A 21,530-nucleotide genomic window follows, 5' to 3' on the forward strand; every position below is an offset into this window, starting at 1 on the left:
TGCCATGGGAAGATGAGCTACAGATGCTCTCCAATGAAGATGACATTTCTGTTTCTGGACACCCTTCCACCATGGCACACAACTACTCATGGAAGTTTGTTCAATAATCTGCTTTTATCTGACAAGACTGTTCATGTCTCCTGAGTAGAAAACTTGAAGCATATCAGATACAACAATGACCTACATGATATACTCTATTCTTCCCTAATAACAGAACTCCAAGTATCTTTGGGAAGGCAGTGTGCCCAGATTAAAACTTTCATTTTCCAGCGTGGCAAATGTAGAGATGTGCTGCCCAGATCCCCTTGCTTTAAGAAAGGACTTGCTACACACTTCAAGGAGTATGAGAGTCTCAAAATTAGCTGACTCATTTTTATAGCTCCTGGCAAATTTCAAGCTGAGATCATGCTCTCCTGGAGGCAGCTCCTAGCCAATGACTAAATAAGATGGTAATATAAAGGCCTAACCATTTCTACCCAGCACAGGACTTCCCTAATGGCAATCTTTGTCCTGGGGCTGCACATTGGGCTGGCAGAGATTTGTCAGGTCTGCATTAGGGAATGATGGCCCTCCTGACCAGTTTGGTGTCCTGCTTCTTTCACAAGTGTTACTCCCCATTAAACCTTTTACATTCCTAACTCCACCCAGCATCTGCTTCCTAAAGAACACAACGGGTGATAGCAGTTTCCTGGTGGCATTGCGTGGCCATATGGCCAGTGAGATGTAAGTGGAAGTTGTTAGGTTGGACTCTAGAGAAGCTCTTTAATCAGAAGCAGTCTCAGCTGATATGGACCTTTTGCTCTCTGCATTTTCTCTTCCTTTTCCTTGGGATACAGATGCCCTGTGAAGGGTGGAGCAACCATCTTGTGAGAATGCAGTAACAAACACAAGGTCTAAAATGGCACGCTAAGGGTGCCAGAGTCCATCGCGTGAAGAGATCACACCTGCTTTAGACTGCCTACCTCTAGGTTTCTTATTTTGCACAACAAATATCACTGCTACCTGTTTGACCCTTGATATGTTGGGTTTTACAGTGGAATGCAAATCTGACTAATTCATAGGACATAGGAAAACGTTCTTGGGGTTAATCATGTTGTTAAATAAACCCAGCAGGTTAAAGAGCAATGTGCAGAGCATGTTTTCAATTATTTATTCATGTGTGTATGTGCATATGTACATACATATGTGTATTTTTTATATATGCATTTATATATATATTATACATAATTTATCTATATAAAGCTAAAAGATGTGTTTAAGAAAAAAAGGAGGATGATGATACCCACCTGCCCTGCCAAATGGACGAAGTCAACCTCCTTCAGGAAAGGGATTGGGAGTGACATCTTGTTCACACCCCTCTCTTTCTCCATAACCATCTGACTTAAGAGGAATAAAACAATCAGCATGTGAAATATTTTCTTGTGCAAGACAAAAAGCAAATGTTTATCAGTTGCCTAAAACACATATTGATTTGCCCAGGAAACTGCAGAGCCAAATACTGAAAATAATTCAAGCTGATCATTTCTTTTCCCAGTAGAGTACAAGAATTTCAAATTTCTACCTTGTCATCATCTGGGGGTTCCCAAAGAGAAGCCAAGAAATCCAATCTTTACATTTCTGAATAAGGAAAACCAGGTATCTACCCATGTTTGGGGTTTTGAACCAGAAATCAGAAAATCTGAATTGTGCACATAGAATACTGAAAAACTTTTATCTGTAAGGGCAGCAATATGACTTGTTCTACTTCCTTCACAGGAAGTTGTGAGAATCAAATGAAATAATTACTATAATATGCTACACAAATAAAAATTAATAATAATAGTAACAACAAGAACAGCAACTGAGTCTCTCTGCATGCCAGGCACTATTCTACACACTTCGTACATTTTAATTCATTCAATCCTTGCAACCATTCAAGGATACCATGTGATGTGATTATGTGGCCCACAACACTGGGCCCCCAAGTATCCTGAGGTCAATTCTCCCTGATGTATGCATTTTAGGGATGGCCATACATATATTTAACAAATATGCTTTATTAGCATTTTTTTCATGTTAATGAATACAGGAAGTGTGTTTAATCATGATCTAGTTGAACGTTGAGTTTCTTCTATATCTTTGTGCTTCTAATTATTTTTAAGAAAAGAAGAAAGAAGACACAGGAGTAAGGAAAACTGTTGAACAGGCAAAGGTTTTCATTCCCCCTTTCCTTGTGTGTTTGCCTTAATCTCAGGAAGAGAGAAACTCTACTACATTTCCATCCTCTCTCTATTTGCCCTTTCTTGGTTCTTCTTCATAGGAGTAACTGAAATGACTGGTCAGAGTTGGAGACTCTGGTGTTGAAGGGGACTGGTGTTGAAGACTCCTTGTCCTCCTACTCTGAGCCCAAGTCCAACAGATTCTACTTCCTGTAGGGGCAGCAAGCACATTTGGGCAGGGCCCAGAGCCAATATTTTAAAAAAGAGGCTTGTGGTCCTTGCCTTTTGTTTACTATTTGGATAAGTGGACTCAAGGTCTGTTCTGAAGGTCCTGCCTATGTCCTCACAATTGCATGCCTGAATATGCAGGCACAGAGGTCTATTAATCAGTGTACAAAGTAGGAATCCCCAGTGCAGCCAGACTCCAAATGCAGTCTCTAACACCGCCATTTACCTCAGGCTTGCATTAAGGCAGGGTTTGTGGCTACTGCCTAGATTGAGAGAGTAGTGCACATCCTGTTTATTAGCCTAGTGATGTTTTCATGTATGTTCCTAGAAGACAAGAGGGTTAGTGGCACCCTAATCTTCTAAAAGAAATCCAAATTGTAACTTAAGAAATTTATCTCCTCTGACCATATATTCTTCCTATCTCTGGGTTTTGGCATTGGGTTTGACCCAGAATAATGGCTTAAAAAAATGCCTGTTGGGTGAATGAATAAAGTACGCTAAAAAAAAAAAAGAAAAGAAAAGAAAAAAAAAGAAAAAGAAAAAGAAAAAAAGAAAAGAAAAAGTGGAGTTTGAAAGAAAATTTGGAAAGGAGAAGAGGTTTCTAGAAAGATGAGAAGGTAAAATTAGCTTAGACCAAACGAGGAAGGATATAGACTTTCATAGAACCAAGCCAAAGTACTCAGAACTAAAACATACCACTTTGGAGCTAACAGAAGGGCCACAGTCAGAACACAAGGGCAGAAGTACTCAGGCAGGAGCAGAGGTAACAGTTAGGTATTGACAGGTACCTCTATGTGCTCTATGACCCATCTGGCTCCCAGCAGTTAACACATCTTGGGAACTTCAAGCAAGATATCTGTCAATATCATGTATTTTACACGTTAAAGGGAAACTACTAGCATATGACAGTTAACTTCCTCTTGAACAATAGATGAAAGTCATAAAGGAGATGATATGGGCAGTCCCCCATTTTATTTTTTAATTTTTTTCAACGTTTTTTATTTATTTTTGGGACAGAGAGAGACAGAGCATGAACGGGGGAGGGGCAGAGAGAGAGGGAGACACAGAATCGGAAACAGGCTCCAGGCTCCGAGCCATCAGCCCAGAGCCTGACGCCGGGCTCGAACTCACGGACCGCGAGATCGTGACCTGGCTGAAGTCGGACGCTTAACCGACTGCGCCACCCAGGTGCCCCGGTCCCCCACTTTAAAATATTGTTTAATTAATTACTTGCCAATAATTATTAATAAATAAATAAAATAATTATTAATTATTAATAAATAATAATTGTTAACATAATTAATTAAAAGTATTGTTTAATGAATTAATTGCTCATCGAAATAATGCATTGCAGTTAAAACAATCAAATAGCAATGGGCCGCCTAGGTGGCTCAGTAGGTTAAGTGTCCAACTTCAGCTCAGGTCATGATCTCAGAGATCATGAGTTCGAGCCCCACATCAGGCTCTGTGCTGACAGCTCAGAGCCTGGACTCTGCTTTGGATTCTGTGTGTCTCTTTCTCTCAAAAATAAACATTAAAAAAATTTATAAATAAAAAAACAATCAAATAGTGAAAAAAGGCTTGTAATAAAAAACAGCAGTTCCTGTTTCACCATTCACCAATTCTGGTATCTGTCATGATAGGCAACTTTTAGCTGTTTCTTTGGGCATATTTCTTTTTTTTCCCCCTTTGGGCATATTTCAAAATAATATTCCTACACTGCTATTTCTTGATTACGAATTTTAGAAATCTATCCACTTCTTCTTATGGAGAATAGAGCTCTAACCCTACTTTCACTATTCTCATTCATTCAACAGAGTTAGGTCACATCTGGGGGTAAATCAGCATTATTATTATAACTATGTAATTGTTTACTGTTGAGATAAGTCGTGTGTGTTTTTTTAATTTTACATCTTTTTTTAGAGTTAACCACTGCCTCTTTTTTTTTCTTAATTTCCAATGTTCATAATCCTTAATTTTTTCTATCAATCTGCTGTACTTGCAGCAATAGCTTTTCCAAATGCCAGACACATCACTTATTCAATCAAATCCCTTTTTTCCCTGAAGTGCTCCACTCTGCTCTCCCACTCCCAGGCGCCAATCTTTTTCTTAAATATTTATGTATTTGGAAAGACAGAGAGGGAGTGGGGGAAGGGCAGAGAGAGAGAGTGAGAGAGAGAATCCCAAACAAGCTCCGCACTGTCAGCACAGAGCACCACACTGAATCTCATGAACTGTGAGATCATGACCTGAGCAGAAATCAAGAGTCCGATTTCGGCTTCACTGACTGAGCCACCCAGGTGCCCCTCCCCTGCTCCAATCTTGACTGCTCTTTAGGCACAGATTGACTAATTTTGTCATTTTCTTATAATGGATCCTCTTTTTTCCTAGTGGATGCATTTCTCAGTTGTATCAAGTGAATGGGTTTATACTTTTTACAAGTATTAGCACTAGTATTTTTTTTTTGTTTTTGACTCATTTTTATGAAACAATAAGGACCAGATGCAATTAAAGCGTTCTAAAAAGAATACAAACTACTGTTTAACAGAAATAATAGAGCCATCCAATAATCCAGCAGGTAGTACCAGCATGAAAATCCTTCACTCCTTGGGAGTAGTTGGTGTATGGAAAGTCAAGTGTTACGGGGCAATCCATAAAAAGTACCGTTGTATTAAGGAATCTGTGAACTCTGCATAAGCTACTCACTTGGTATCTCTTCAAACCAATATCTTAAAGATATTTCCTTAACTGTGTGTGTGTGTGTGTGTGTGTGTGTGTGTGTGCGCGCGCACACACGCATGAAGGACAAACTAATTTTCTGCAAATTGACATTTATATTTTTTCTTCATGTCTCTAACCCTTATGCCAGCAGAATATTCATCTTCTTTAAGTTTCCTCAAAACAAACCTCCATTTAAAAATAAGGTAGGGATACCTGACTGGGCTCAGTCAGTTAAGTGTTGGACTCTTGATTTTGGCTCAGGTCATGATCTCACAGTCCACGAGTTTGAGTCCCGCGTTGGGATCTGTGCTGACAGCTCAGAGCCTGGAGCCTGCTTTGAATTCTGTGTCTCCCTCTCTGCACCACCCCTCCCCCTCCGCTTGTGCTCTGTCTCAAAAATAAATAAATAAACACTGAAAAAAACAAATAAAAATGAAGATAAAGTAAGTGATTCAAGTAGACATTTTCCTGAAAATTCCACTGGGGAATAGTGCATAGCTTTTCACAAAAAGGGAAAAAAAGGAAGAGAGAGAGTCCTTTAGCTGTGCTCTTCTTTCAAATCTCTATATTTGGCTTGAAAACCCCTCTTCCTCCCTGCAGCAGCAAGTCTTCCTGAGGATGATCCCTACCTTCTTGGAGCTTCCCTCTTCTCTCCTAAACTCTCTTAGGCCAAGCACTTGCACTCTGCCCAGCTCTTGTAGCAAACTTGCACAACAACCATTTGTTTCTACTTATTTCTGTCTTGCTGCGTGCCAAAGGCTCCAAGATTGATCCTCTAGTTCATTGAGATCCACTTTCCTTAGAAGTCAGTGAAGGATTATTAATAATAAATTAAGTTTTCCTCTTACATGTTCAAATTCAAACTAACAGATTTCTTACATGCACTAAAATTAGAATTTGGACTGATTTCAATTTCTCCACTTACATAAGGAGATGCACATCAAAATCTAGGTTTACCAGCACCACATTTCCTGATTGGGGTGGGGGGGGGCATGTTTTATGCCACTTACAGATTTATGCCTGGGTAAGCTGACTGACTAACCCTGTGAGAGGGTTAGTTGAAAGTGGAACAAGTGGGGCCCCTGGGTGGCTCAGTTGGTTGAGCGTCCAACTCCTGATTTTGGCTCAGGTCACGATCCCAGGGTGTGGGTGGAGCTCTGTGTTAGGCTGTGTGCTGAGTGTGGAGTCTGCTTGAGATTCTCTCTCTCTCTCTTCCCCCTCCTCCTCCCAAGCTTGCACTCTCTCTCTCTCTGTCTCAAAAAAAAAAAAAAAAAAAAAAAAGTGGAATAAGTGAAATCAAGGACCACCATGGAGTCTTCCGAAGAAAGGCAAGTCAAAGAAAACACCACAGGGGGTGGAGGGAGGGACTGGCAGGTAGAAGGCAGCATAGTATCCAGTGTTTGGTTTTTCTGGACTGTGAAGGACAACTGTTGGACTTTCGGGCTAGAGGAGTTGGCAGAGACTAAATTATGGAGGGTTCTGGAGCCAAACTGAGGAGTTTTAGGATTTCATCAATAAAGCAACAGCAATGGGTTCCAGTGGGAAGTCTTACACTTATCTTGGTAGATAGAAAATAGAAGGAAATGTGAAAAAGGAAGAAAGAAAAACAGAAGAGGAATGAATGAAAGAAAAAAAATAAGAGAATCCTAAGAGTCTGAAGAAGTCTTGACATTTCTTTAGTCCCACCTTCTGCTCAGTGCTGGAATCCTTTCTTCAAATCCTGTGCTGAAGGTTCCATAACTCAGAGTTAACTAGAATTTTTATTTTGAGGTCTTTGTAGATTCACCTGCAGTTGTAAGAAATAATATAGAGAGATTATGTATATTCTTCATGTAGTTGCCCCCAACTTGTATGATTACAGCACAAGGTCACAGCCAGAAAATTGTTTTTATACAATCCATCCACCTAATTCAGTTTCACCAGTTTTACACGTACTCATTTATGTGTTTATGTGTATTTAGTTCTTTGTAATTTTATCACATGTATAAACTTATATCTTCACTACCACTGTCAAGATACAAAGTAGCTTATCACTAGGATCCCTGATGCCTCCCTATTACAGCCACAGATATCTTCTTCCTTAATCCTGCCCTAACCCTTAGCAACCACTAATCTGTTCTATTTTTTAAATAATGTTATATAAATGGAAACATACAGTATGTAACATTTTGAAACTGGCCTTTTCCACTCAACATAATTCTTTGATGATCCATTCAAGTTGTTGCATGTATCAACATTTTATTCTTTTTATTTAAAAAAAAAATTTAAGTATAGTTGACACGCAGTGTTACATTAGTTTCCAGTGTACAACATAGTGATTTGACAAGCTTATACGTTATGCTAAGCTCACCACAAGTGTGGCTACCATCTGTCACCATACAACGCTGTTACAGTATGATTGACTATATTCCCTATGCTGTGCTTTTTATTCCTGTGACTTACTCATTCCATAACTGGAAGCCTGTACCTCCCACTCTCCCCTTCACCCATATTGCCCATCCCTCCACCCACCTCCCCTCTGGCAACCATCGGTTTGTTCTCTGTATTTATAGATCTGATTCTGCTTTTTGTTTATTCATTTGTTTTTTTAGATTCTACATGAGTGAAATCACATGGTGTTTGTCTTTCTCTGCCTGACTTACTTCACTTAGAATAATACCCTCTAGGTCCATCCATGTTGTCGCAAGTGGCACAATCTCCTTCTCTATATGGCTATGTAATATTCCATATATATATATATATATATATACATACACATCTTCCTTTCCCATTCATCTCTCAATGGACACTTAAGTTGCTTCCATGTCTTGGCTATTATAAATAATGTTGCAATAAACATGCATAAGCATGTATCTTTTCTAATTAGTGTTTTTGTTTTCTTTGGGTAGATAACCTGATAGTGAAATTATTGGATTGTATGGTATTTCTATTTCTTTATTTTTTAAGGAAACTCCATACTGTCTTCCACAGTAGCTGTACCAATTTACATTCCCACTAACAGTGCACGAGAGTCCCTTTTTCTACATATTCTCACCAACACTTGTTATTTCTTATCTTTTTGTTTCTAGCTATTCTGACAGAGGTAAGGTGATATCTTATTGTGGTTTTGATTTGCATTTCCCTGGTAATTAGAGGTGTTGAGCATCTTTTCATCTGTCTGTTGGCCATCTGTATGTCTCTTTTGGAAAAGTGTCTATTCAGGTCCTTTACCCATTTCTTAACCTATTTGTGTGTGTGTGTGTGTGTGTGTGTGTGTGTGTGTGTGTGTGTGTTGAACTGTGTAAGTGCTTTACATATTTTGGATATTAACCTCGAATTGGATACGTCACTCGCAAATATCTTTTGTAAGTTGCCTTTTTGTTTTGTTGATTTTTTCCTTTGCTGTGCAATGGCTTTTTATTTTGATGTATTCTCAAACATTTATTTTTGCTTTTTTCCCCTTGCCTTAGGAGACACATCTAGAAAAATGCTGCTACAGCCAACATCAGAGAAATTACTGCTTATGTTTTCTTCTAGGATTTTTATGGTTTCAGGTCTGACGTTTAGGTCTTTAAACCATCTTGAGTTTATTTTTGTGCATGGTGTTAGAAAGTCGTCCAGTAATCGCTTCTCGGCCTTTTGGCTAAGATCAAGTGTAGAAAGGGGTCCAGTTTTCCCAGCACCATTTGTTGAAGAGACTGTCTTTTCCCCATTATACATCCTTGCCTCATTTATCATAGATTAATTGACCTTATAAGCATGGCTTTATTTCTGGGCTCTCTGTTCTGTTACATTTATCTATGTGTCTGTTTTTGTGCCAGTACCATAATGTTTTGATTACCATGGCTTTGCAGTACATCTTGAAACCTGGAATTGTGATATCTCCAGCTTTGTTTTTCTTTATCAAGATTCCTTTGGCTATTCAGGGTCTTTTGTGGTTCCAAAGAAATTTTAGTATTATTTGCTCTAGCTTTGTGAAAAATACTGTTGGTATTTTGATAGGTAATGCATTGAATCTGTAGATTGCTTTAGGCAGTATGGACATTTTAACAATATTTGTTCTTCCAACCCATGAGCCTGGAATATCTTTCCATTTAATATTTCATTTTTTTTTATGGCTTAGTAGCATTCCATGGTATGAATATACCACAGTTTATTACAAATGAACTACTATTTGAATATTTGTGTGCAGGCTTTGTGTGAATATAAATTTTTGTTTCTTTGGGGTAAATGCTCAGTGGTGCAATTGTTGGATCACGTGGTACTAATATATCTCAATTTTCAAGGAACTGGCAAACGGTTTTCCAGAGTGGCTCCACCATTCTACATTCCCACTAGATTCAGTTTTGGAACACAGATTTTAAAAAATAAAACAGAATTTTAAAACTATAATTTTAAAATGTATTTTAAAAAATAAAAGAAAAAAGCTTAGAGACAAACCTAGGATAGTCTGTTTTCGATATCATTTCCTTGCTCTTCCATTATAAAGAGAAGCCGAGATTCACATTTTCTGGGATCCCCTTCCCCATGTAGCTCCAGGTCTGTCAGTGAGAAGCACTGCAGTGAGATGTAGACAGTGGAAGAGAAGGTAAAGTTATCACCCTTTGGAGGCCACCACAGGCAGGTATGTGAGCTGATGGTGGATCCACAGTTCTCAGCAGTCTCCAGATGCACCGCAACGAACTACCTGCTTCAGAAATGTTGGCTGCCAAGACCACCTTGATGGTGCTGCAGCTGTGATGGTTTGTGCGAGCTTCCGTTACGGTCTTGACTTTAAAAGCAGGTTTTAGGTGAGGGGCGCCTGGGTGGCTCAGTCAGTTAAGCGTCCAACTTTGGCTTAGGTCATGATCTCACAGTTCATGAGTTCGAGCCCCACATCAGGTTCTGTGCCTGGAGCCTGCTTTGGATTCTGTGTCTCCCTCTCTCTCTGCCCCTCCCCTGCTCACAGTCTGTCTCTCTATCTCAAAAATAAAATTTAAAAAAATAAAAAAAAAAAAGTAGATTTCAGGTGAGCCTTGGAGGACTACCCACTTTGGGCTGCAGGCTGCGGTCATTGGCGAGAGCGTCCTTTACTGTACTGGCCCTTCCAAAGTCTGTAGGTCTCTAGCTCCCGGTATTAAAACTCTCCACACTTGGAGCACATGCATGGTATCAATTTTCCAACTGTTGTGTAGGGCTAGCTCCTTTTTATTTACCAAGAGTTTTTAAAACTTTAAAGATTAACAATAATTTCTTACTATTGTCCTCATTTCAGGAGGATGGATATACTCAAAATCAATTATGGCCTTTTACATTAAGTGAATCTAACTTTATTTTTAAAAGTTCACTATAGGGGCGCCTGGGTGGCTCAGTCAGTTAAGCGGCCGACTTCGGTTCAGGTCATGATCTCGCGGTCCATGAGTTCGAGCCCCGCGTCGGGCTCTGTGCTGACAGCTCAGAGCCTGGAACCTGTTTCGGATTCTGTGCCTCCCTCTCTCTGACCCTCCCCCGTTCATGCTCTGTCTCTCTCTGTCTCAAAAATAAAATAAACGTTAAAAAAAATTTTTAAAGTTCACTATATTATCATTCTTTGTTTCACATCACTGTATATTAGTGAAAATGTTGTCACAGTGAAAATGTCATCATAATTCAACACAAGTTTGTGAGCTGGCACTTAGGGGCTAAGCAGCAGCAGACCGCAATGGTTAAAAACAAGAGCCCTAGAAGCAAGTAGTCTGAGTTGAAATCTCAGCTCTACTGTCTCTGTGCCTTACTGTACCCACTTGTGAAATGGGGATAATTATCGTGCTTTCCTCCTAGCACTGTTAGGACAACTGCATAAGCTAATACACAAAAGGCATGGTGAACCCTGGCTGGCAAATAACAAGCCCTCATTAGCTAATGTAAACATTGGCTGTAACTTAGCACTCTGACCAGTGCAGCTAAGAGCAGTTAACATGGTTTTCTCCCCCTGAAGCCAGGCCAGTCTCAGGTAGGGACAATAGAAGTCAGCATGTCACTCAAGGTAGTCTTTCACCAAAACTGATGTGACATCATGATCGGATCCCTCTAGAAGGAAGCATTTACCTGCCACCCCATTTTCTACAAGGGTTAAATTTCCTTGCTTTAGAATTCCAGCCTTCTTGACCCAGTCTTGGATGCCTGTTTCTAGACCTCTCTGAGGCCAGTCACCTGTGCATAAGGGTCTTGGCTAATTATCTGCAACCCCAACCTCTGCTGATACCTTCTTCTACTCTGCTTGGATAGAGAATACTGCTTTGACAATAGCACACAAAGTGTTTGAGTTAGGACTGATTGAGTTTAATTACATAAAACAGAAAACTGAAATAACTAACCTACACAAGTAAGAAGCTTGTTGGAAAAATCCAGCCTGTACGGTCAGTTGCTCTGTGATGTCATCAGTGCTCAGCAACCTCCTTTCTCAGTCTGTAATCCTGACCATTGCGGCGGATTCTTCCGGCATCTCATTGATCACACATATCTATGAGGGAGGTTGGTAAATAAGCTTTTCAGGATTGCCAGATGAAATATTGTATGAGACAGGCTTATACTAAGACAAATTCAGCTGAGGGCCCTGTGTTTTTATTTGTTAAGTTGGCAAACTTAATACTTTTATTGGACTGGATACATTGCCGTACCCAATAGTAAGGGGGGTCCAATTGGAAGCTGGGCTGTCCACTGGCAGTCTCTGCCATGCTGAGCCTTCTGTTTTCTTCTGTTCCTTGGTCTTCCAATTTTTAGCCCATTTCCCTTCCCTATTCCTAGAATAATGAGCCAGTTTTCATTTTTACCAGGGTTTCTCATCTACTATAATTTCTTTATTTTTCTTTTCTTTTTTTAAAGCAGGCTCCATACCCAGCATGGAGCCCAGTGTGGGGCTTAAACTCAGGACCCGGAGATCAAGACTTAAGGTGAGATCAAGACTTGGATGCTTGAGGCGCCTGGGTGGCTCACGTGGTTGATTATCTGACTTTGACTCAGGTCATGATCTTGCATTCGTGGGTTCGAGCCCCACATCAGGCTCTGTGCTGACAGCTCAGAGCCTGGGTGGGGCCTGCTTTGGATTCTGTGTCTTCCTCTCTCTCTGCCCCTCCCCTGCTTGTGCTATCTCTCTCTGTCTCTTACAAAATAAAATGTTAAAACATTTTTTTAAAGAACTGGATGCTTAACCAACTGAGCCACCCAGGTGCCCCTACTACAATTTCTAATATGGTATCATAATGATTTTATTTTTAGCAGCACAATAAACTCCACTGTGCATTTGAAGTTTCCCTTGAGAAGTGAATTGAGAGAGAGGCATTTAGTTTAAATTGGATGTTAAAGACAACTAAATTCTAATATAATTTGTCACACTAACTTTATAGCTTAAATAATAGGATCCACCTCCCTATGTAAAATGTTTCCTATCTTACTGCTTTTATAGTTCTTAATGCTGTGTTTTAATAGTTGATTTTAAGGTAACCAGTATAGTACCAAAAATGGTGATGGAGTGCACAAAGGAAATTGAAGTGAAGAAGTGAGCTATTTCATCATCCCTTGTGATAGGATGGGACAGGAGGTGGGGATGGGAGGAATGGATAAAGGTGGTTAAAAGGAATAAATTTTCCATGGCTCCTGGATGGCTCAGTAGATAGAGCATATGACTCTTGATCACAGGGTTGTGAGTTGTGACTTCAAGCCCTATGTTGGATATAAAGCTTACTTAAAAAAACAAAACAAAAAACCTTCTAGTTATAAAATGAATAAGTCATTCGGATGTAATATACAATATGGTGACTATAGTTCACAACACTGTATTGTACATTGGAAAGTTGCTAGAAGAATAGATTTTAAAAGTTCTCACCACATACACACACATTGTAACTATGTTAGGTGATGGATGTGTTAACTAACCTTAACTGCGGTAATCATTTTGCAATACATACACATATAACATCAGTACATCGTATACCTTGAACGAATAGAATGTTATATGTCAGTGGTATCTCACTAAAACTGGAAGAAAAGAAAGTGAAAAGAGGTGGGAGTCTAGACTCCTCCCCTGAGACCTGGACAGGCCTCTGTACCTCTTTGACTAGAAGAAAGTGTCAAAAGTGACTTTCAAGACTAGGTCATAAATGGCAGCAGGCTTCTGCTTGTTTCTCACTCTTTCTGAACATTTATCTTTGGAGCCAGAGGCCATACAAAAAGCCCAGCTACCTTGAAGCTGCCACACTGGAGAGACCATGAAACACCCAGAGATTTCTAGGAGACCCAGCTGTTCAGACCTTTCCAGTGCAAGCAGCCTAAGTATAAATGAACAAGTGTTCAAAGATGGCCCAACCCCAGCCACAGTCTGATGATATTCTGAATATGATAAAACCACCAGCTGCAGCTTTCAAATTCCTGATCCACATAAACAGGGAGAATTAATACATGAATATGGTGCTTCAAGCCACAATGTTTTCAGGTGAGTTGTCATGGAGAACTAGATAAACAGAACAGCCCCTTCATTTCTCACGCAAGATAGAACTGCAGTTACTGGTTAAACGTATATCCTCAGAGATGTTTTTGTGAAACTTTTAACAAACTTTTTAAAAAAATACAAATGAGTTCATACTCAATATATTATGGGGATCAAGGAGTGCACTTGTTGTTATGAGCACTGGTCGTTGCGTAAAAGTGTTGAATCACTATATTGTACACTGGAAACTAATACTACACTGTATGCTGACTAACTGAAACTTAAATAAAAACTTGAGAGGGCCTGGGTGGCTCAGTCAGTTAAGTGCCAGACTCTTGATTTCAGCTCAGGTCATGATCCCACAGTTTGTGGGATCGAGCCCCATGTAGGGCTCTACGCTGATAACATGGAGTCTGTTTGGGATTCTCTGTCTCCCTTTCTCTCTGTCTCTCCCCTACTCTTGCATGCATGCACACATACGTGCACACACGTCTCTCTCTCTCTCAAGATAAATAAACTTAAAAAAAAAAAAAAAATATATATATATATATATATATATATATATATATATATCATGGACATCTTTCCCCATCAGCATATAGATCAACCTCATCTTTTTAATATCCACATAATACTTCACTATATGGATGGCCCACAGTTTATTTTCTCATCCCTCAGTGCTATATATATTTTTCAGTCTTTTTAGAATAAATATTTACATACAATACACATTTTAATGATAAAATTATAATCATACTATCACACTATTTTATAAACTATTTATGTATTTTTATATTTATATATACTTCTCATGATATTCTTTAAAATATTAATTATCTCATCTGAATGTACCTCAGTTTACTTAAATAAGTCTATTACTGGACATTTATGTTATTCCTGATTTAAAACACTGCAGTTAACATCATCATACATTCACTTAGATACACTTGTCCAATTATTTCTTTAGAATAAATTTCTAAAAATAAAAATGCTGAGCCAAAAGGTATGAACATTTCAAATTTTATACAAACTGCAAAATGCAGAGAAAGGTTGTTTTAATTAATGCTCCCAACAACAGGAAATGAGAATGTATACTTTCCTATAACTTTACTAACTCTGATCATTTTTTTTTTTTATTTAAAAAAAATTTTTTTTTAACGTTTATTTATTTTTGAGACAGAGAGAGACAGAGCATGAACTGGGGAGGGTCAGAGAGAGAGGGAGACACAGAATCCGAAACAGGCTCCAGGCTCTGAGCTGTCAGCACAGAGCCCGAGGCAGGGCTCGAACTCACGGACCCCGAGATCATGACCTGAGCGGAAGTCGGCCGCTTAACCGACTGAGCCACCCAGGCGCCCCAGATCATTTAAAAAATTTTTAAACCCTGCTAATCTCAGTGGTTAAAATAACTTCACTTTTGTTTTAACTAACATTTCTTTGATTATTGTGTATTATAAGATCGAGCTGACCTCAGTTTTGGTTCATACTGCCCTCTGAGATCATTGAAGTAAAAACTTTCAGCACTACAGGGAATCCTGCCTAGGGAATTCAGAGGTTTTCTGCCCCCTGGCCTGTCCTAAGGACTAAGGCCTTACCTACAGGTGACAAGGTTTTTCACATTGCACTCTTTTGCTTTAATATTTTTTGACCTTTCAGGGTACTTATCTGAGACAAGGATACCTATGAGATGTAGGTGATATTGGGAGAATATCAGCGGAGAGTCTTTTCTCTGGTTATGCTAGGCTATAAAAGGAATTTAGGCCCAGTTGGAATAAAAGTGCTGAGAGGGTAAGATCAATCTTGTTATTTGAACTGATCTTGCTATACTATATTTCAAGATGATCTCGGCTGATAATTCCAGTGACCTTCTGTGGGCTGTTAGGAAGGAAGTCCTCGTATGGTACAGGCTGAGGTGCTCATGATTCACACAAGGGTCATGAGACCACACAAGACATATTGCTGTTGCTCGCTGAGGCCCTGATGCAGCATCTTGCCTCTTTCCCAAACACATAACTCAGGATACTGCCCTCTTGGTCTGGGGCAGGAATGGAAAATATGTGGTTTGCACACCAGCATTCTCCCCATCCTTCCTCCCAACCCATGGTGGACATTGCTAATCCATCATGGTGGCCTTTCCTGAAAAGTCCAGATGTGGCCTCCAAATGCTCCAAAACATACACCATCTATCAAATATCTTGCAGAGTAGATAGATGGTGCATATTTGGAATTAGCAAGGGCATGACCATGGATAGGATCCAAGTGAGAGGTGTTGGGTATTTTCCTCTTCAAACAGGAGCATCTATTCAAGTATCCACACCTGTTTCCATCCTTCCATGAGATCTGGTGACAAAAGTCTCAAAGCGGGTAGGCTGATAACTCTGAGGTTTCTAGCAAGGTTGTTCTTAGATGGGGGCTGTATGTCAGAGAGGTAAACAGGGCTCATTGCTAATTACTCATGTTACTTCTCATCAAGCCCAGATGTGGCCCCACTCTCCTCAAAACAGCTGCAGGGGCACCTGGGTGGTTCAGTCAGTTAAGCATCCAACTTCAGCTCAGGTCATGATCTCACAGTTTGTAGGTTCGGCCCCATGTCTGGCTCTATGCTGACAGCTCAGAGCCTGGAGCCTGCTTCGGATTCTGTGTCTCCCTCTCTCTCTCTCTCTCTCTCTGCCCCTCCCCCACTTGTGTTTTTCTCTCTCTCTCTCTTTCAAAAATAAATTAATTAATTAAAAAAAAAAACAGCTCCATGTGGCCTCTACCAATAATTATAGGTAAAAGCTACTTGTATCCCATCAATGTTGGCTTTTTATTTATTTATTTATTTTTATTATTTTTTTTAACTTGACAAATGGGAATCTTGACCGCAAACTGGCAACAAGGGAGTCAGAGGATGGCCTGGAAACTTATTTCAGTCTGGGCCATTTTAGGCTGGGTGGGCATGAGGCTTGTGACACCAACTTAGGTGGGCTCGGGCACAAGACATGTGCAGTTCCTGCAACAGAGAGCCAGCAGGTAAAAAGAGTAAGCCATCTGGCTTCTTTAGTCGGGGAAGGAAGAAACTGGGCCAGTATAATTTGGAAGTCAGTTGGGACATGGGTCAATTATGTGGATATTTGCCCTGGTACAGCAGACCTGCACCTGTGAGCAGAGACTTTTGGGAGTGAGATCCAGCTCCAGGAAGGATGGGTTGGGAGGTGCCGTCTGGCTGCCAAAGTCCTGGTCCTAAAGGGGCATTTGGGTCAGGTGAACTCAGGAGGAGAAACTAAGGCAAAGCTGAAAGTCTGTCAAAAAAAAAAAAAAGAGCCAATACTAGGTTTGGAAAATGTTATAGTGAAGGAATCTCAGGGGCACACCTGGGGGTGGCCAGCACTCATGCCACCAGAGTCTGGGCCCCAGAAGCATGACATTATTTCAAGCCACGTTGGTGAATCTACAGCTGCTGAGATCGGCCTCAAGGGCCAGACTGATCATGGAGTGGGCATCCAGCCACGAGGCTCTGGGAAAGGCAAAGACAGAAAGCAAGTTGTGGGCACATAACTATGTGCCTTTATTTCCTTCTAAATGTCCCTTGTTCTCTCCTGCCCACAGCCCCTTGCCCGTTCTCCAGGTGAGCAGATCCTATGTCTTCTGCCTTTCCTAAACCAGAAATATTTGGTCCTCACTTATTTGACGGTCACCCCATTTCATGTCATGTGTTGGTAATGTGTTTACAGATTTCCTCCACTGTACTGGACTTTGGACCGTGTGGTCTACAATCTGATATTTCCCCATAATGTGCAACACAGGACCGGTAGGTTCTTTTTGTTAAACGCTCATAACCTTTCTCCTTTCCCTTTTGTCTTCCTTCAGGTGTCAGCAAACTACAGCCTGCAGGCTAAATCCAGCCCTCTACTGTTTTTTTGTAAATGAAGTTTTACTGGGACACAGCCATGTTCATAATTTATGTATTGCCTGGAGCTACTTCTAACACAGTGGTGTTGAGTAGTGTGACAGGATTCTCACAGCCTGCAAAGCCAAAATATTTATTATCTGACCCTTAAAAAACAAAACAGAACAAAACAAAACATGCCAACCTTGCTCTTTAGTAAGAAAAGAGATTTGCCCTTTGGACTTCATCCATCAAACCATTCACTGCCTTCCCCTCACCTTATAAAATCTGCAAGCATTACAATTGTGAAGTATTTTGAGAAATATTCATCGTATAATAGACTCTCATTTAAAGAAGTGTCAGGAGTTAGTTAAGGGCCGTGTAGTAAGCTCATGTACAACCAAAGAAGCGTCTAGAAACTTGTCCGGCATCGAAAAATAATAAACTGACATTTTAGATTTGTAGATCATTTTCTCTGAGTTTGGGGAAGGAATACAAATCTGCCATTTGTGTTTCACCCAGCTGGAATTATTCTCTCTTCCCTCAGCGCTTCCAGAAGACCTCATTTTCCTTGTTACAGTATCTATTTCAATTGTCCTTGCATTAATTTCTTCCCAGGAATATACCTACAGACTAAGGTTATAAACACTGCATGCGAAGGAACTGTTTGTCCAACCCTGTAGCCCCCATAGAGTTTTCCCAAGATAAACGGTGACTGCGTGTGTGTCTTTAATGCAAACATGAAAAATAGCTTTACAATAACATTGGCCTTATGAAACCATGAGCAAAATTTCAGCAGGGACACTTCATACTGTCCTTCACACATATGCATGTACAATCCTGTTTCTTCTGCTCATATCCCTGTTTGTTTTTCTCATATATGTGTATATAAAGAAAATCATCTCAAGAATGCCTACTATACAATAGCACTCTGTTGTTTAAAAAAAAAAAGACAAAACAATTCTCTTGAAAAAGTAAATTCCTTGTCTGAGGTCAAGCAGTTTTCTCAGGAAATCAGCATTATTGTGAACCGGAAAACCCTCTGGACTTTATTTCCTTCACTATTCACTTCACTGTTAAACTTCAGCCCGGTAATGAGTCCCATTTAGCAATCCAAATGACAGATGATCCAATAGACCTTCTGTGTTTTCATCTGTGTGAAGTCATATCTATAGTCCAGGCCCAGTGGAGTCTAGAAAAACAAAGAATCCCTGGGGTACTTTATTTGCCTTTGTATAAGTAAAGCTCTTGGTCATAAAGTGATAGAAACACAACTTGAATTAGCCTAAGCAAAGGGAATGGAAAGCAGGGTTTACTGGTTCACCAAATCCTAGAAGGAGGTGAGTAACCAAATTATGGGGAAAATTGGGAGGCAGCTGACCCCCTGGAACAATGGGAAACAGAGACTGGAAAGCTGCCGGAACTCTCTCCTTCTGTATTTGGAATCTCTGCTTCTCCCTACAGGCTACCATCATTCTCCATGCAGATCAACTATCTCTACAAGGAAGAAAGCTAACCATACACAACTCTTTTCCTTTTCTTTTTAAAAACTTATAGTTTTATTCCTAGAGATGAACAGTCCTTCTCAATTTTCACTGGAAAACCCCCAGGGAAAATCTAACGGATGGAAATGACACTCCTGACTTAGCCATGGGGATAAGAGGGAAGGCGAGGGGTAGTTGGAGGAGAGACTGTTTCTAAGAGAAGGGTATGGGGTTGACAAGTCCATGGATGTTCTTTGCGCCTATTCATGGCATGGGCTGTCCTATTTATAAATCTCTAAGCCTCTGGAAAGTCACAAAAGAGGGCTAATAAAGAACCACACACTGGATACTTCATCTCAGAGAACACTTTCATCATGGCAGCATAGGTATCCCTCAGCTAAAGGCAAGAAGAGGTGATGTGTTCACACAGTCACTCAAAATACAGAAGTATAGTCAATGACGATGGGCTTCCCACCAGAGGGCAAGGAGAGAAACTGACAAGAAGCACCTAAAACGTGTGGCACCTGACAAGGACCTTCCCTTTAAATACTGGAAGGGGTCTGGTATATTTTCTTAATGCAAAAGGCTATAGCTTCAGGCTACCTTATAGTGTCTCCAAGCCCCACCCCAGGACTGCCACCAGCACAGACAGTGCCTTTGTACACATGTGAAAGGCACACCTTTCTTGAGGCAGACCTAGCACCTGCCCACCTCCATAGCACCATGCCAGGACTGCTGTGTTGAGCACTGAGTTTTAGCCTACACTTACCCCTCAGCTAGGCATCTTTGCACAGGGTCCAAATAAAGTGTCTACGACAGCCCTTGCCTGCCCAGAGGGAGCTACGCTGGGCAGGCTACCCCTTCTCAAAGCAAGGACTTCTGACATCAGCAAAAGTGAGGCTCAGGTGGTAGCTTGGGCTTGGTGGTAGAAGATAGGAGCAGGAATGGCAACAACGATTGGATTCGAAGGACTCCAGGGATGGACAACCTACTTCTGGGCACCGGAGCGGTAGGGACATCTCTGGGAGTAGAGAGACCAGCAGCATCCCCGGGAGTGGAGAGACCAGCCCTGATTGAGCAACAGCAGAAGCATCACTAGCCTCTGAGGTTCCTGGAAGGATTCAAGACATGACAGTGATGAAGGTCCGTGCATGCTTGTCTCTCCCAGTTAAAAAAGGGTCATTGGGTTTTTTTTTTTTTAAATAGAGAATATATGTTAAGCAGAATGCCTTGATAGAGATGAAACTTTTTTGTCCCCTTTCTTTTTACTTCTGAAACACTAAAAATAACTCCCTTTTGAAGGGGATGGTTGGATAAGGATTTAAGGAAGCTATCCTTAGTCACCCTGAACCCTGGGTGATCAGGGCACAGTTCTACGTCAAGTGGGCATCATGCCAGCACCTAAAGCAATGGCCAGAACAGACAGGCCATCATCCCAATGCCGCAGTCCAGGGAATAAGGTCCAGGCAGTCTGCCACTGTGCCGTTAGATCCCCGTTTATTTTTGTGCTTCGAAGGAGCCGCCCATGAATGTTCCAGTCACCGCATGAGTCAGAGTCCTGTTCCCCAAGAACTGCTGCAACACTGCCTCCATTCTCCCCTCCCCACCTCCTTCCTGGACTTGGTCTGAAGCAGTGCTCACCAATGCCTCTGGCTGTATGTGAACTGGGGACTGGGCTGTGTCTCATTCTCTGACAATACGATGGAGCCCCAGGTTGCAGGGGGCGGGGAAATGGGAAAGAACTGGGTGCTAGTTAAATATGTGACAAGAATTGACATTCATATGACTGAAAAAAAATAAGGGATCATTCAAAAATGTTGGGAAAATTGACCAGTAGTTAGGGGGGAAATATTAGATTATTACCTCACTGCATCTTAATAAATTAAAGGCAGGCCAAAGATTTAAATGGAAACATTTTTAAACATAAAAGTAATAAAATAGGAAAAAAATAAATAATGTGGAATAGAAACAACTGAAAACATTTTATGTGGCCAAAAAAAAAAAAATCATATATAAGATTGAAAGACAAATGACAGACTGAGGAAAATAACAATAATTTGAGGGGGGTTAATATCCATGATATTAATAGAATTTGTACAAATTGAGAAAAATTAAAACTCCAATAGAAAAAAAAATGGGCAGGGGTGCCCAGGTGACTCAGTTGGTTAAGCATCTGACTTTGTCTCAGGTCATGATCTCATATCTGTGGGTTCAAGCCCCACGTCGGGCTCTGTGCTGATAGCTTGGAGCCTGGAGTCTGCTTTGGATTCTCCCTCTCTCTCTGCCCCTCCTCCATGCTCTGTCTGTCTCTCTCGAAAATAAAACATTAAAAATTTTTTTAAATGGGCAAAAGTGATAAATAGGTTATTAAAATGCAAATGGTTGATAAACTTATGAAAAAAATGTTCAGCTTTACTAATATTCACAGAGGCAAACTAAAACAATTTTGAGATGATTTTCACCTATCAGCTTGGCAAAGATTTTTTTTAATTTCTCAAACTCACACATTGACAAGGTTGGGAAGAAGGTGGACTTTGTTCTTTTTCTGTGGACATGTAAAATGTACCTGTTTTCCAGAGGGCAATCTGACAAGAAATAATAACACATAA

At 40.5% G+C, this 21,530-nt stretch overlaps 1 long non-coding RNA gene across 4 annotated transcripts in view; it reads right to left on the minus strand.

The window, feature by feature from the left end:
- Positions 1–21,530, minus strand: part of LOC109268764 (uncharacterized) — an 85,222-nt gene that overhangs the window by 25,620 nt on the left and 38,072 nt on the right. For 2 of the 4 annotated variants that reach the window (XR_008419533.1, XR_008419531.1), the window contains exons 2-5: positions 11,462–11,607; positions 9,567–9,683; positions 6,834–6,933; positions 1,287–1,376 (exon numbers count right to left, since the gene is read on the minus strand). This is a non-coding gene — a long non-coding RNA (uncharacterized LOC109268764). The remainder of the gene's footprint in view (positions 1–1,286; positions 1,377–6,833; positions 6,934–9,566; positions 9,684–11,461; positions 11,608–21,530) is intronic. The other 2 variants (XR_008419532.1, XR_008419534.1) reach the window with 2 other exon arrangements.

This window comes from Panthera pardus, unplaced genomic scaffold, assembly GCF_024362965.1.
Source record: "Panthera pardus isolate Hobbes unplaced genomic scaffold, ASM2436296v1 HiC_scaffold_6, whole genome shotgun sequence".
Lineage (NCBI taxonomy): Eukaryota > Metazoa > Chordata > Mammalia > Carnivora > Felidae > Panthera > Panthera pardus.